Source organism: Rhinolophus sinicus, linkage group LG16 (assembly GCF_036562045.2).
Source record: "Rhinolophus sinicus isolate RSC01 linkage group LG16, ASM3656204v1, whole genome shotgun sequence".
Taxonomy (NCBI): Eukaryota; Metazoa; Chordata; class Mammalia; order Chiroptera; family Rhinolophidae; genus Rhinolophus; species Rhinolophus sinicus.
Genome location: NC_133765.1, coordinates 18,341,231 through 18,355,589, shown reverse-complemented (window position 1 = coordinate 18,355,589; position 14,359 = coordinate 18,341,231). Strand labels below are relative to the sequence as shown.

General features: G+C 40.4%; 5 gene segments (V, D, J or C); all 5 read left to right on the top strand.

The window, feature by feature from the left end:
• LOC109439166 (immunoglobulin lambda-1 light chain) overlaps positions 1-14,359 on the top strand; it is a 316,010-nt gene that overhangs the window by 153,298 nt on the left and 148,353 nt on the right.
• The window catches only part of LOC109439815 (putative non-functional immunoglobulin lambda variable 1-50), a 370,373-nt gene that overhangs the window by 216,440 nt on the left and 139,574 nt on the right, over positions 1-14,359 (top strand).
• Positions 1-14,359, top strand: part of LOC141569198 (immunoglobulin lambda variable 2-18-like) — a 135,130-nt gene that overhangs the window by 9,721 nt on the left and 111,050 nt on the right.
• The window catches only part of LOC109439163 (immunoglobulin lambda variable 2-18), a 123,598-nt gene that overhangs the window by 3,747 nt on the left and 105,492 nt on the right, over positions 1-14,359 (top strand).
• On the top strand, positions 3,922-5,368 carry LOC109439745 (uncharacterized). The segment is given in 2 exons: positions 3,922-4,511; positions 4,617-5,368.

The window sequence follows — 14,359 nt, the reverse complement described above, 5'->3', positions numbered from 1 at the left end:
GGGGCCTCATAAGTGACCTAAGAGCTTCTAGGTGTGACCTGAAGGAAAGCCTTAGCTCATGTAGTAGCTGGACTGAAATTGCGGAAAATCAAATGCAAAACCTCATTTTTTCAATTGGCTAAATTACAGCACAAGTTGAACTCCCAGCTTTGAGGTGCCTACTGTTAAAGTGAGGACAACGATTGGGATAGAATAGGATCCGATAAGTTGGGATGGAATGTGTGGGAAGACCCTGATGAATCCAGGGACATTGAACCCCTCAATTCTGATGAGTCTTCTTTGCCAGTGAAAGAGGTCTCCCCACCCTCAGTGGAAGAAGCTACCGTGCTCTGCCCACTCCCCCCTTCTTGGTATAGGTCTTCCCACCTTTGTCTGAGGGAATTAAACCAGAATTGCTTGATGCAAAGGTAATGGCCCCCTTGAGGCTGTCGCGGTGCAATTCAATGCTGATTATTCTCAGGACCCACCCACTCTACCCTCTTTGCTTCTAGATCTATAATTAGACACAAATCCCAGCAGGTCCCTAAAGGTGAGGTACAGAGTGTGACCCACAAGGAGGTACATTACACTCCAAAAAGACTACTTGATTCTTCTAATTTATATACACAGAAATCCGCAGAACAGAAATCCCATGTGTGGGAATGAATATTAAGGGTGTAGGATAATGGTGGAAAGAGCATGAAGTTGTATCAGGCTGAATTTATGGACTCATTAAGCAGAGATTCAGCATTTCATGTTATATACAGCTCAGGGAGTTAGACAGAGCTCTAACAGTTTGGTTGGTTGGCTGAAACAGACCAAAAGGTGACCCATAGTGAGTGAATTGGAAAAGCCAGACCTGCCTTGGCTTAATGTAGAGGAAGGGATTCAAAAGGTAGGGAGACTGGAATGTTAGAATGGATTTGTCATTTAAGACCTATTCCCCTACACTTGGAGAGTCCAGAAGACACACTTCTCACCAATACTTTGAGAAATAAATTTGTGAGAGGAACCTCAACATCCTTGAAGAACTTTGTGGTCACTCTTCTCTAGGCCAGACCTTACAGTGGTAACTGCAGCCGCCCAATCAGAAAACCTAAATGCAATGGGAGTAATTGGGTCCTGGGCTGGCAGGGGCCAAGTGGTGGCACCAACTGCCAAAGGCAAGGTGGGCAAAGCAGCAATCAGAATCATCTGACTCATGCAGACCTATGGAGCTGGCTAGTTATCCGTGGTGATCCTAGAAATGAAATAACAGGAAGCTTACTAAATTCTTACTTGATCTGTATAAGCAGAAAACTTCTAGGTCAAGTGAACAAGAAGTCAAACTCAAATGATAAAAACAGAGAGTCGTGGCCCCTCGGTCAATTGCTAGACTTGAGCCAGTCTATAGATCCAGAACCCCTCGAATGCAGAGGAGGCTGAGATTCCTTTGACGAAGGACCTGGGGACGTTATCGAAAATGTATACTGTGACTCTTTCTCCCAACTTTCCCCAAAGTATCCAATGGTCTGTACGGGAGTAACTGTGCATTGGGAGAAATGAAATAATCAGACTTTGCAGGGACTACTGGACACTGTTTCTGAATTGACATTGATTCCAAGAGACCTAAAACATCACTAAGGACCCCTAGTCAGAGTAGGGACTTGTAGCCTTACAGCTGCCAAACCGTTTGTTCCCCCGCGCTCTTCCCAGGATTTCACAAGGAAGTGCCTCAGCAAACTGAGACCCGATGGAATCATATTGGTCCCTCCCCTTCAATGGATTCCTTGGGATTGTGTGTGTGTGTGAAGGCAAAGTACAAGCTGGAACACAATGGGGACTTTCGGAAAGACAGCCAGCAGGCCACGTAACACATAGATCTTGAGATTAACAATCTTTATCTCCTCAGAAGTTAACCAATAAAAGCTATGCATTGGCCCGATTCAGGGCTCAGTCCTTGAGACTTGAGTCCCTTGGCCCCGCTTGTATTCTATTCTTGGCCACTGTCTTTCTTAACCCTGCACCACCCTTCTGGCTTCGCACAGCTCTTGTCGTGCAGGACGCGACAGGGACTTACGGAGATCAGGTGATCAATGGAGTGTTTTCTCAGGTCTGTCTCACTGTGGGCCCAGTATGTTCCTAAATCTACTCTGTGGTTATTTCTCCAGTTCCAGAATGTAGTTACCTTGTGATTTGAGCTGCCTGTCATGAACTGGGTGTTATCTGACCCACCACGCCATAAAGCTGAGCATGCACGGCAATGCTCCATCATCATATGGAAATGGTATTTATGTGACTTGGCCCAAGCAGGTCTTTAAGGCACAAGTAAGTTGCACGAAGAGGTGGCTCAAATGCCCATGTCCCCCACTCCCACTACACTGCCTTCTGTCTCCCAGCCTGTATTTCTGGCTTTATGGGCAAGTTCCCTATGATGGGTTAACAGAGGAAGAGAAGTCTCGGGGCTGGTTTATAGATGATTCTGCAAGAACAACCCAAAAGTGGACAGCACTACAGCCCCTCTCTGAGACATCCCTGAAAGACAGTGGTGAAAGGACGTCTTCCCAGTGGTCAGAACTTCCAACAATGCTCCTGGTCATGCACTTTGGAAGCAGAAATGGCCAGATGTATGATTATATTGAGTCATTGGTTTGACTGGATGGTCAGGGACCTGAAAGGAACGTGATTGGAAAAATAGTGAAAAAATAAATTTGCAGAAGAGGTATGTGGATAGACCTCTCCGAATTGGAAAAAAAAAAAAAAAGAAGAAGATAATTGTGTTCCATGTGAATGCTCACCAATAGGTGACCTAAGCAAGGGAGAATTTTAAAAATTGAGTGGATAGGATAACCCATTCTGTGGATACTAGTTAGCCTCTTTCCCCAGCCACCCCATCTTCATCCAATGGTCACATGAACAAAATGGCAACTGTGGCAGAGAGGGTGTTTTATGCATAGACTCTGAAACATGAACTTCTATATACCAAGGTCAACCTGGCAGTCTAGACAGGGCTACTAATAGCCCAGACCCTTCGTGAATGAAAGTTTGGGTCACTTCACTAGGTCAAGAACCATAAGCAGCTGAGGTACTTGCTGAAGGCAAAGGGAATACAGAATGGGTAGTAAAAGAAGGTAATTATAAATACCAGCTGTGATGACGTGACCAGTTATAGAAATGAGGACTGTAATTGTCATGACTGTTTCTTCTTTATTTTGTTATAAATATATTTTTGTGTGTGATATACATATATTAAGCAGATAGCGCTGTTTTCTTTCCTCTCTTATTCCCTTATCATGTAATTGAAAGTAATGGAGGAGTGCTTTTGATCCATTTAGGGTTCAAATCTTTGGGAGGCAAATAATCTCCCGAGACTTATTGGTGCCTCTGTCTCCAAGGTTCCAAATCCCTGAAGCTGAGTGAGTCGTCTTACAATGTGGTGGCCACCATCCAATCGAATTGAAGAGAACAGTGACGTATCTAAAATATCCAACCGAGCCCTGAAGAATGGGGTCACATCCACCACTCCATCCTCCCTTCAGTTGTCCCCATGAGGACTGGGGAAAGCCTTAGTAAATAAACACCCAACACAGAGTTTCAGGTTCCCTGATTCCTCAAGTGCATAAGTGAAAAGGTTTCTGGGTGGATCAAAGAAGGAAGTATCCAAATGACTACACATATCTCCTTCTGTCAGAAGGCACTAGGGGGCACAGCTAGTATTTGGGACAGAGTAGCTGGCTGGATTGTAGGACTTCTAATCTTGGGTAGACCCAGGAGCTGACAGCTGAACAGGCCAGAAGGAGATATTCATGAGCACTGCTGTCATGGTGACCCTCCACGTGACCCCGTGCTCTTGCCACCTCCCCAAAGCCCAGGGAGTCTGCCCTGACCTGTGCAGAGGCCCATGAAGAGGACAGTGGTCCAGGACATGTTGGTGAGGCTCCTGAAGACACTGCTTCCTAAGGACCTCGCGGATAGAGCTGGACTTGAAATGGAGCAGTTTTATTTGGAGGTTTTCAAGAAAGCACTGAGGATTGTTTCAGAAATCAGCCAGAGGCCCAAAGTTGAATCTGTCAGGCCTGAGATGCTTTGGGGAAAGGAGACTTTTGGATGTTCAAGAAGCAGGGGGCACTGTGGGACCACGCCTCTGTTTGTGGGGACCTGGACCCAGCTGTGAAACTTTTCAACTGACAGCATTTGCATTTTCCATAAGTGCTCAGCAAGCGTGTCTCAGCAGCTGTGATGACCCTCACCCTCAGGGAGGGCGGGCGACAGGAAGAAGGAAAACAGAAACAAAGCCCTCACCACCACCCACCTTCTTTTCCACCCACCCTTCATCTAGCAGAGTGTTTACCAGCTGGGACTCAGCCCTAAGTACAAGCAGGAAACTGGGTGGAGATTTGCATGGAGGCCACCCTTCAGTGAAGAGATGGAGAAGGTGGAGAGTTAAAGTTGGAGGAGTCCAGCCCCAGCTGCGAGGTCCTTAGGAAGCAGTGTCTGCAGGAGCATCACCAACATGTCCTGGACCACTGTCCTCTTCATGGGCCTCTGCACAGGTCAGGGCAGACTCGCTGGGCTTTGGGGAGGTGGCAAGAACAAGGGGTCATGTGGAGGGTCGCCCTAACTTCAGTGCTATGGGCATTCCCTTCTGTTCTTTTCAGCTGTCAGCTCCCAGCCTGTGGTGACTCAGGAGCCCTCCCTCACAGTGATGCCTGGACTGACAGTCACTCTCACTTGCTCTATGAGTACGGGACCTGTCACAACGGGGAATGCTCCAGGATGGTTCCTGAAGAAACCTGGCCAAGCACCTCAGCAGCTCATATACCAGATGGACAAACGCCCGGCATCTGTCCCCAACCGCTTTTCAGGCTCCATCCTCGGAGGCCGAGCTGCCCTCACCATTGCTGGGGCGCAGCCTGAGGATGAGGCTGAGTACTTCTGTATAGTCTGGTACAATGCGCCTGCTTCACAGTGATAGCTTCTAATGGGCAGCTGAATCAAAAACATCAATGTGCTCTGCCTGGAGTAGCAGCACTGTGAGCAGAGAGAAAAATCTCTGGGCAAGGGATGAAACCCACCAAAAAACCAGTTCTGCTCACGCAGCCAATGGTTGGACTGGATATAACGTTCTTGGGACAAATTTCTTTCCTCCAGAGCACTGTGGGTGCTACCTCACTGCTTCGCTAGTGTTCAGTGCAACAGGGAAGAGGTATAAAGTGGTATGAGTTTCACACTTTTGGGTCACAGAACTCCTGTTTTGGGAATTTATGGAATTCTTTGAAATTAATTAATTTGAGTTTGAAATCTAGATAATACATGCACATTGGCAAAAAATTTTCAAATGATACCAGTAGTGGATGCTATTGGTGCCATGTTTCAGTCGACTTATTAAAAAAAAAGTTATTTAATTGGATTTTGGATCTGTCCCTGAAAACCCTTATGCCACAATCTCATCTTCCAGCAACAGAGGGTGCTCTGGATATTTGCTCACATAGATATCCTTCTCTGGAGATATGCGTGTGGTTCTCTGAAGATTGACATTGCCTTGTGAAGAGGTACTTGGAAACTACCCACTTGCTTCTGTAGCCAATGACTGACTGGTGCGGGGGTACACAAGCCCTGCTCCCTCACCTTAAGGGTCATGCCCTATGGTGCAACATAGGCTCCAGAGCTCCCCATAGGATCAGGCAGAGACCAGATTTTACCTTCGAACCTTTCCTACCCTGCTCCCCTCTCTCCTTTTCTGGTGTCTCTCAAGAACACTCCTCAGTAAATCACATGGGCCCATGGTCCTCTCTCAGGCTCTGCTTCCAACAAACTCACATCAGACTTTACAGGAGGTAGAGTGCCCTGGTTCTTCATATCAAAAATCATCACATTCTTCTAGAAGCAGGTGAGGCATACGAGGTTCTGACAATTAAGTTCGAGAACACATCCTAGAAAAAGTGCTACATACCTCACTGCTGAATATCACTATGGTCACCTTCAAAGTACTCCCCTTGGGAAGCTATGTACCAATGCCAGTGCCTAGTCCACCCTTCAAAGCAATTTTGGAACTCTTTTTTCTGGAATGGCCATCAGAGCTGTCATCATATTACTGTTGATGTACTGAATATCATCAAAATGTCTTCCTTTCAATATTTCCTTTATCTTCAGGTAAAGAAAGAAGTCATTGGGGGCCAGATCAGGTGAGTAGGGAGGGTGTTCCAATATAGTTATTTGTTTACTGGTTAAAAACTCCCTCACAGACAGTGCCATGTGAGCTGGTGCATTGTCATGATGCAAGAGCCATGAATTATTGGTGAAAAGTTCAGGTAGTTTTCATCTAACTTTTTCATGCAGCCATTTCAGCATTTCCAAATAGTCAACTTGGTTAACTGTTTGTCCAGTTGGTACAAATTCATAATGAATAATCCCTCCGATATCAAAATTTTAGCAACATCATTTTGACTCTTGATTTGGGCTGACGGATTTAATCATAGAGAATTGGCTGACTTCCATTGTGCACTTTGATGCTTTGTTTCAGGGTAATATTGATACATCCATATTTCATCACCAGTGATAACACAGCCCAAAACATTGTCTTGCCTCTCCAGGAGGTCTTGGCAAACTCTCTTTTGCTTTTGTTCATCAGTGATCACCTTTGGAACCATTTTCTGCACACACCTTTCTCATGCCACGATTTTCAGTTAAGATTTTTCTAACTGTTTCTCTATTGATGTTTACTTGGTCTGCTCTGCTTCTCACAGTCAGCCAATGATTTTGATGCACAATTCAATGAATTTTTCTAATGTTTTCGGCTCATTACTGGCCGCCCTGACCTCTCTTCATCAGTGACATATTCTCTCTCCTCAGAAAAACATTTAACCCATTTGTACACTGCTGTTTTCTTCATGACATTATCCCCATAAACTTGGACTAACATGTCCCTGATTTCATTTCCGTTCTTGCCAAGTTTAACAAGAAATTTAATGTTTGTCCATTGCTCTAACAAGCTCATTCTCGTGACGGCACACAAACACACGAAAGAACAATAATGAATGCTACTCAGCAAGACACTGACACACGTCAACACAAACACAGCTGTGAGACACTGATATACCAAGGTTATGAAACCTTACCGAAGTGTTTGTCCATTGCTGCTAATGTAAGCACACAGTGGCAAGTTCGCAAACTTAATTGTCAGAACTTGTATATCACTGCCCCATTCTTTATGAAGCTACAGAGTATTCCATGCTCGTACTTTTGCCAAATGGACCCTAATGATTATCACCAAGACTTTGATATTGCAAATAACACCACAATGAATAAGCTTTTGTACAGCTTAAGTTCCTGTGTGAAAATAATCACAGGATACATTTTTAGAAGTAGAATTGATGGGTCAAGGGATGAATGAGTGTTTGTCATGTCCGTTTAGTATTGTCAGATTCTCTTCCACAGAGGCTGTGATGATTTGCAAAGCCAGAAACAAATATTTGTTGTTTGCCAATCTTAGATGAAAAATGACATCTTGGTACAGTTTTATTTTGCATTTCTTCTACACATTTTGAGGTTGAGCATCTTCTCAAAAGTTTTGGTGCTCTTTATATTTTAGCAGTTGGTACTTTTTCTTAAAAGACCAGATAGTAAATATTTCAGGTTTTGTGGGCCAAGAGTCAAATTTGAGTATATTATGTAGGTACTGAAAAAGCCATTTAAAATGCAACTATTTAAAAGTATAAAAAACATTCTCAGCTTGAAAACCATACAAAAATAGGTGAAGGGCCAGGTTTGGCTCACAGGATGTGGTTTAATGATCATGTTTTATAGGATTATTTGAAGTTTGGAAGTTTCACCAACATATGTTCTAGGTGCAGATCTGTTTGCTAGAAAGACCATATTTTACCTCTTATAATGACTGGAGGTCTGTCTTTGGGTAAGAACATATTTTTCCTATTTATTTGATTAGATTTGGGTCTGTTCAAAATAGCCCTTATGCCAAAATCTCATAGATTTTTATCTCTGTCCTTTTGCTCTGAGTTTTGGAAGTATTTCAGTATCATAAACAGTCTCCCCCTGGATGGAAAATTAGAAGATGGCAGAGGAGTAAATGGGCAAGGCAAGCTTGTACCAAAATCTGGAATAACTGAGTGCAGGCTCAGAACTGTTCCTGAGAAAAGAGTCTTAATATCAGAATTGTAACAGAGACCAAAGCCAAACTAGATCATTGAAGTTTGGATGTCTTTTTTTAAAAACATGTAATAAAATGTAAGTTTTAAATGCCTTGGATATTTATATAAACAATGGAAACTGTAAAACATGGAATTTAATAATGGGGTGAAGAAGAACGCTTGAGATCATAAACTGTAAAGACCCCCCCAAAATAAGTCACCAGTAAAGGAACAAGAATCTGTTAGTAGAAATGCACTTACGTTGCAAATGATTGTTTTCCGTACATGCAGAATGTTTCCCTTTCTCTTGGGTATAGGGAACCATGTCATGGAACACTCTTCTTCCCTAGGGTCAAGAACACCCCTACCCTGCGAGAGAAACTGAAACTGAAGTTGGAAAATTTTGCACTTTTGTGTAATGCTTGGAAAGTTCTTTTATTTGTACATTAAAATGCTGATGCCTGAATGCTAAATTTTAAATTGATAGTTAATATGCATAAAAGAGATTTTCTTTTGACTATACCATTTCTGTTTATGATTTATCATAGTTAATTGGGAGATATTCTGCTCTTAAAATAATTCAACGTTTTGGTATTCTTGTTTTATTTTCTGTATCAACTATGGCTCTTTTCCAAACTCTGTCAAAGATATCCCATGATTACTGATTATTAAATTTAATTGCATAGGTATTTAAATGATTAATTTAAATTATTTCAAGGGTGAACAGAAATAATTTTCCCATATCTAACTCACAAATGCTGTTGACATTCATATGCTCATCTCTTTCAATCTTGGCAGGCGAAGTGGGAGTTTTGAATTTGCAGGATACCCAGATGATAACAGGAGAGAGGAGGAAAAACTCCCTAGAGGAGAAACTCCTTAAAGCCATTATTTCAAAAAGCCTACTGGGTTTCAATGCATTTTCTGCCCCGTTCTGACAAGTCAGCAAACAGATTCATGGCTCTGTGAGATATTCTCATTACAGCAGTAGTGGGGAGTGCTTTTTTTCTTGACAGTGAATTTAAGTGACTTTTTAAAACTCAGATTATTCAAGAGGATAATTAAGTTCCAATTGGGAGTGTTTGTTTCAGTGGTTGGGAGGCATATTTTGTTGTTTCACTAGGATGAAAATATTTATAGGTGGAGACAACATATTATAACGTATATAATTGATGTAGGAATCTTTTCCTGTGAGTCCCAAATGATGTAGGTGATGTTGGATCTGCTGGCAGTTTCTCGGTATAGGCTGGGATCGTGTCTCGTGAGACCAAAGAATGGAAACATGGACCCAGCAGAGGCAGAGTTTTAAAAAGAGGATAGTTTATTGAAAGCAAAGAGTCAGAGCTCCCGAGTGGGAGGAGGTCCCGAATGGGGTGCCCCATGACTGAGGCAAAAGCTCTTACTTTTATACCTTCCCTTGCCTGTTTGGGGAGGGGGAGCTGTTTGAAGCAGGGAGCTTGTTTGAAGAAGGGAACGGGCGCCTTCTAATGAAATTCGTCTACCAGGTTTGTTCTGCTTACCCATCCTGGAGGAATTAGCAAAGTAACCCACTCTTTACCTATCAGATCTGCTCCATTTATCAGGCCAAAAGGAATTTTATGATTAACCTCAAGGCCTTGTTGCATTATGTCCTGGAGCGAAGGAGTGATTTCAAAACCTGGAGTTTTAGGATAAGGCTGTCTTTTGTTTATTCCACCAGGGACCTCCCTGTCTACCTAGGGACATGCTAGCTAACCTGTATTAATGGTTTATAACAAATCAAGCTCTATATGACTTTGTGTCAGCTACAATGACATTAAAAAAAAAATCCCAAGACTCAATGGTTCAAAACAGTTAGTTATTATGAGACAACTTCCAGAATGGTGACATGACAAGTTCTGCTGTCTCCTCAGTGAAACAACCAAAACAGCAAAAATAATTTCAACAAAAACCTCAAACCTCTTAAAGTCTCCAGAAAATTGTTCTAAGGAAAAACAGCAAAATAAGAAACATTTATTCAAGAATATCTACTAAATCCTAGTAAGAATAACAAGAATCTGTGACACTTGAGCCATAACTCACTCCCTCCATCAATCTCAGAAAGGCCACTCAGGGTGGGTGTGGCCAAGAATATGGGGTTCCTTCTCTCTCCAACTCCCAGGCAAGGGCTATGGTATCTCTTCTCCCTGGAATAGCAGGCCACCATTTTTTATCCCCCAAGGTTTATGTAGCAGAAACAAAGTTCCAGGTGAGCCAGGAAACTTTCTCCACCGGCCCCTACTCATAAAATGGAGGCTCTACTCTAGGCTCAGCAGACTGAAAATATTAGGGCCTCAATCACCCTCACCTCAGCTCACTCATAGAGCTATGCTTCCAAGACAGGAGAGGTAAGTGGAGAAAACCAGAGACTACTTATTGCCCTCACCTAGAACCCTCCTTGTAAATCATGGGGGGAGGGGCGTCATTCTGAGAAAAGTGGGCGGCTGATTTTCCTCATTCCAGGTCTGGAGCAGAGATTTTGGCCAGGAGGAGAGGCAGAACATAAGAATACAGACACATAAAACTCTCCCCAAGGGAGCAGACTTTATTTTGAACAGAGTGTGGGGAAGATTAAGCCTAAGGGTGTCCTCAAAAACAGTGGAAACTTTAATGGTAAGCACTGGAGGTAAGCTTGTGAGCAACAAGCTAAACCATAAATCAGCCAGTTAAACAGAGAACAAGGGAAGGAGAGAACTCTTAAGAAAAGCTCTCCTGGGATCCGGATCCTTAACGACTGGCCTCAAACACTGCCCTTGCAAAGCGGCTTGAATATAATTGGATCAGATTATGGAGAAATTCATGCCCTAGGGCATTGTCACAAACAATAGAGGAATCAGCTGACAATTAGTGGAGCCTAATATCTGCCTGTGATGCCAGCAGAGACGGACAAGTTAACAGAGATATCAGGAAAAAAGATTGTTAAAGAGAGAGCCCTGCTAATGCTACTGTTATCTCAGGGTGACTGCATTTCCAAGGCTGTGTATCATTTCCGTCTTTCTAAATGTATTAATCCATACGTTATGGTCTATAATATGATCTTTCCTGAAGAATGTTCCTTGTGCATTTGAGAAGACTATGTATTCTGATGTTGTTGGGTATTCTATAGGTGTCTGTTATGTGCAGTTGTCCTATACTCTTGTTCATGTATGGGAGCAAAATGAGATTCACACTGCAGGGGAAATAGACTTCAGAAATAATGGAGGCCAGAAGACAATGGGATGACATATTAAAAGTGCTAAAAGAAAAAGAAGTCAATCAAAAGTCTTACATCTACCAAAACTAAAAGGAAGGTGAAACAAAGGATTTCCAGATAAAAACTGAGAGAATCCATTGCTAGCAGAACCACCATTCAAGAAATACTAAAGAAAGTTCTTTAAGCTGAAAACAAGTCACCCCCAACAGTAATTCAAATCCACAAAAACAAAACAAAGACAGACACAAAAATAAACAGTACCAGTAAATGTAATTATGTAATTATAAAAGACAGTATAAATGCATCTCTTCTCATTTCTTCAATATTATTTGACAGTAGAAGCACAAAGTAACTGAGTTGGGGCAAACAAAGCTCTATTGTAGTAATGTCATACTATAGAAATGACACAAGATTGTAGCTCCAAATTGAAAGAACAAATAAAAAGAGCTACAAATGGTGAAAAAAACAGAAGGTAACTATAATAAAGTCAATAAATAGATATGTGTTCTCCTTTATTCTCTCCTTCTTTAAAAGGCATAAAATTATATAAAGTAATGATCGACACAGTTATTGGGTTTGTAGCACATATCGATGTAATATCTATGGCAATGGTAACATCTTAAGAGGAAGTTAGAAAAAAGTATATAAGAGTTATGTTTCTGTGTCTCACTATAATTAATTTTATATAAATCTGAAATACATTCTATTATGTTAAGGTACATAAGGTAAGCCCTAAAGTAACTACTAAGAAAATGACTAAAAATTACAGTGAAAACAATCATTAAAAAGTTGAAATGAGGGCGGCCGGATGGCTCAGTTGGTTAGAGCGCAAGCTCTTAACAACAAGGTTGCCGGTTCAATTCCCACATGGGATGGTGGGCTGTGGCCCCTGCTACAAAGATTGAAAATGGCAACTGGACTTGGAGCTGAGCTGCGCCCTCCACAACTAGGGTGAAGGACAACGACGTGGAGCTGATGGGCCCTGGGGAAACACACTGTTCCTCAATATTCCACAATTGAAAAAAAAAGTTGAAATGATAAATTGGAAAATATTCACTTAATGCAAAAGAAAGGAGTAAAGGAGAAACTGAAGATCATAAAATCCATGAGATATAGAAATCAAAAGTAAAATGGTAGATGTAAATTCAACTATAGCTAATAACAACGTTAATGTGTGGAAAGAGATAGAGATTATCAAACTGGATCACAAATATATAACTATACACTGTTTAGAGAAAACACACTTAGATTCATATCTATAAATAGGTCGAAAGTAAAAGGATGAAAAAGATGTATCATGCAAACAGCGATCATAAGACTAAAACAAAATAACTTTTACTAGAGATGAGGAGGAACATTTTGTAATGATTAAAGTGTCAAACTATAGAAAAGATATGAAAACATAAAAATTTTAAACATACATGCACTTAACAACAGAGTCCCAACACACATGATGCAAACAGAGAATTAAAGGGAGTAAAAATAAATAATAATATTTAAAATAATACTTAGAGACTTCATATGCTACACTCAGTAATACATATATATATACCTAAGATTAACAAGAGGAGACACGAACAAGAGTATAGGACAACTGCACATAACAGACATCTATAGAATATCCAACAACATCAGAATACATATTCTTCTCAAATGTACAAGGAACATTCTTCAGGAAAGATCATATTATAGACCATAACGTATGGATTAATACATTTAGAAAGATGGAAATATGTAAAGTATGTTCTCCAAACCCATGGTATTTAAGTACAATTTAATAACAGAAAACTGAAAAATTTATAAATATGTGGAAATTTAAAAAATTTACCCTAAATGGCCAACAGGTCAATAAAGGAATCAAAAGGAAATTAGAAAGTAATTTGGCATGAATGAGAATGAAGACACAACATGTCAGAACTTATGGGACTCTGCTTAAAACAGTGCTTAGTGAAAAAAAATAGAACTCTAAATGCATGTAGATAAATTTTATAAATAATTATTTAAATATTAATTAAATAAATATTATATATAAATATTATATTCAATTCAAAACCTAACTTTGCATCTTAAGATACTGAAAAACAATAAAAGCAAACTGAACCTGAAACAAGCAGAAGGAAGAAACTGATAAAGATTAGAGTGGAAATTAACAAATAAGGAGAAGAAAAACTTTAGGAAAAATCACCAAACCCAAACTTTGGTTCTTTAAAAACATCAACAAAATTAACAAACCTTTAGGTAGATCGACTGAAAAAAAAAAGAGGACAAATTATGAAATAAAAAATGAAAGAGGGCTCATTACGACTAACATTAAATAAAAAGTACTAAAAGAGAATACTATGAACAAGTGCATTTAAAAAAAAAAGATAGTGTGATACAAACTACTGAAACTAATTCAAGAGTAAATACAAAATCTGATTAAATTTATAACAAGTAAAGGGATTAAATTAGTCATAAAAAACATCCCATGAAGAAAGGTCCAGGCACCAATGGCTTCACTGATAAATTCTACCAAATGCTTAAAGATGAAATAATACCAATTATTCAAACATTCTCTAAGAAAACAGAAGGGAGAACACTTAGGAACTCATTCTATGAAGTCAATATTACCCTGATACCCCATCCAGACAAAGACATCACAAGAAAACTACAGATCAATCATTTTTATGAATATAGAAACAAAAACAGCAACAAAATACTAGAAAACTGATTCTAATAACATATAAGAAATATTAAATACCATGACCAAGTGGTATTTGTCCTAGGAATGCAAGGTTCTTTTATCATCTGGAAATCAATTAATGTTAAATACCATATTCATAATAAAATACCACATTAATAATGAAAGGACAAGTCCGCATGGTTATCTCAATAGTCACTTAAAATGTTTTAATACAAACAGACATTGCTTCTTACTGCTTATCTAATCCTGTTAGAACATAATAAAGGTAAGAATGGAGGTGCAGAGTTGTGATGGGGGTTTTACTTCATGTGGACTCTGGATGTCCCACACCCAACTGTGAGGACGCTTAATGATAAATAA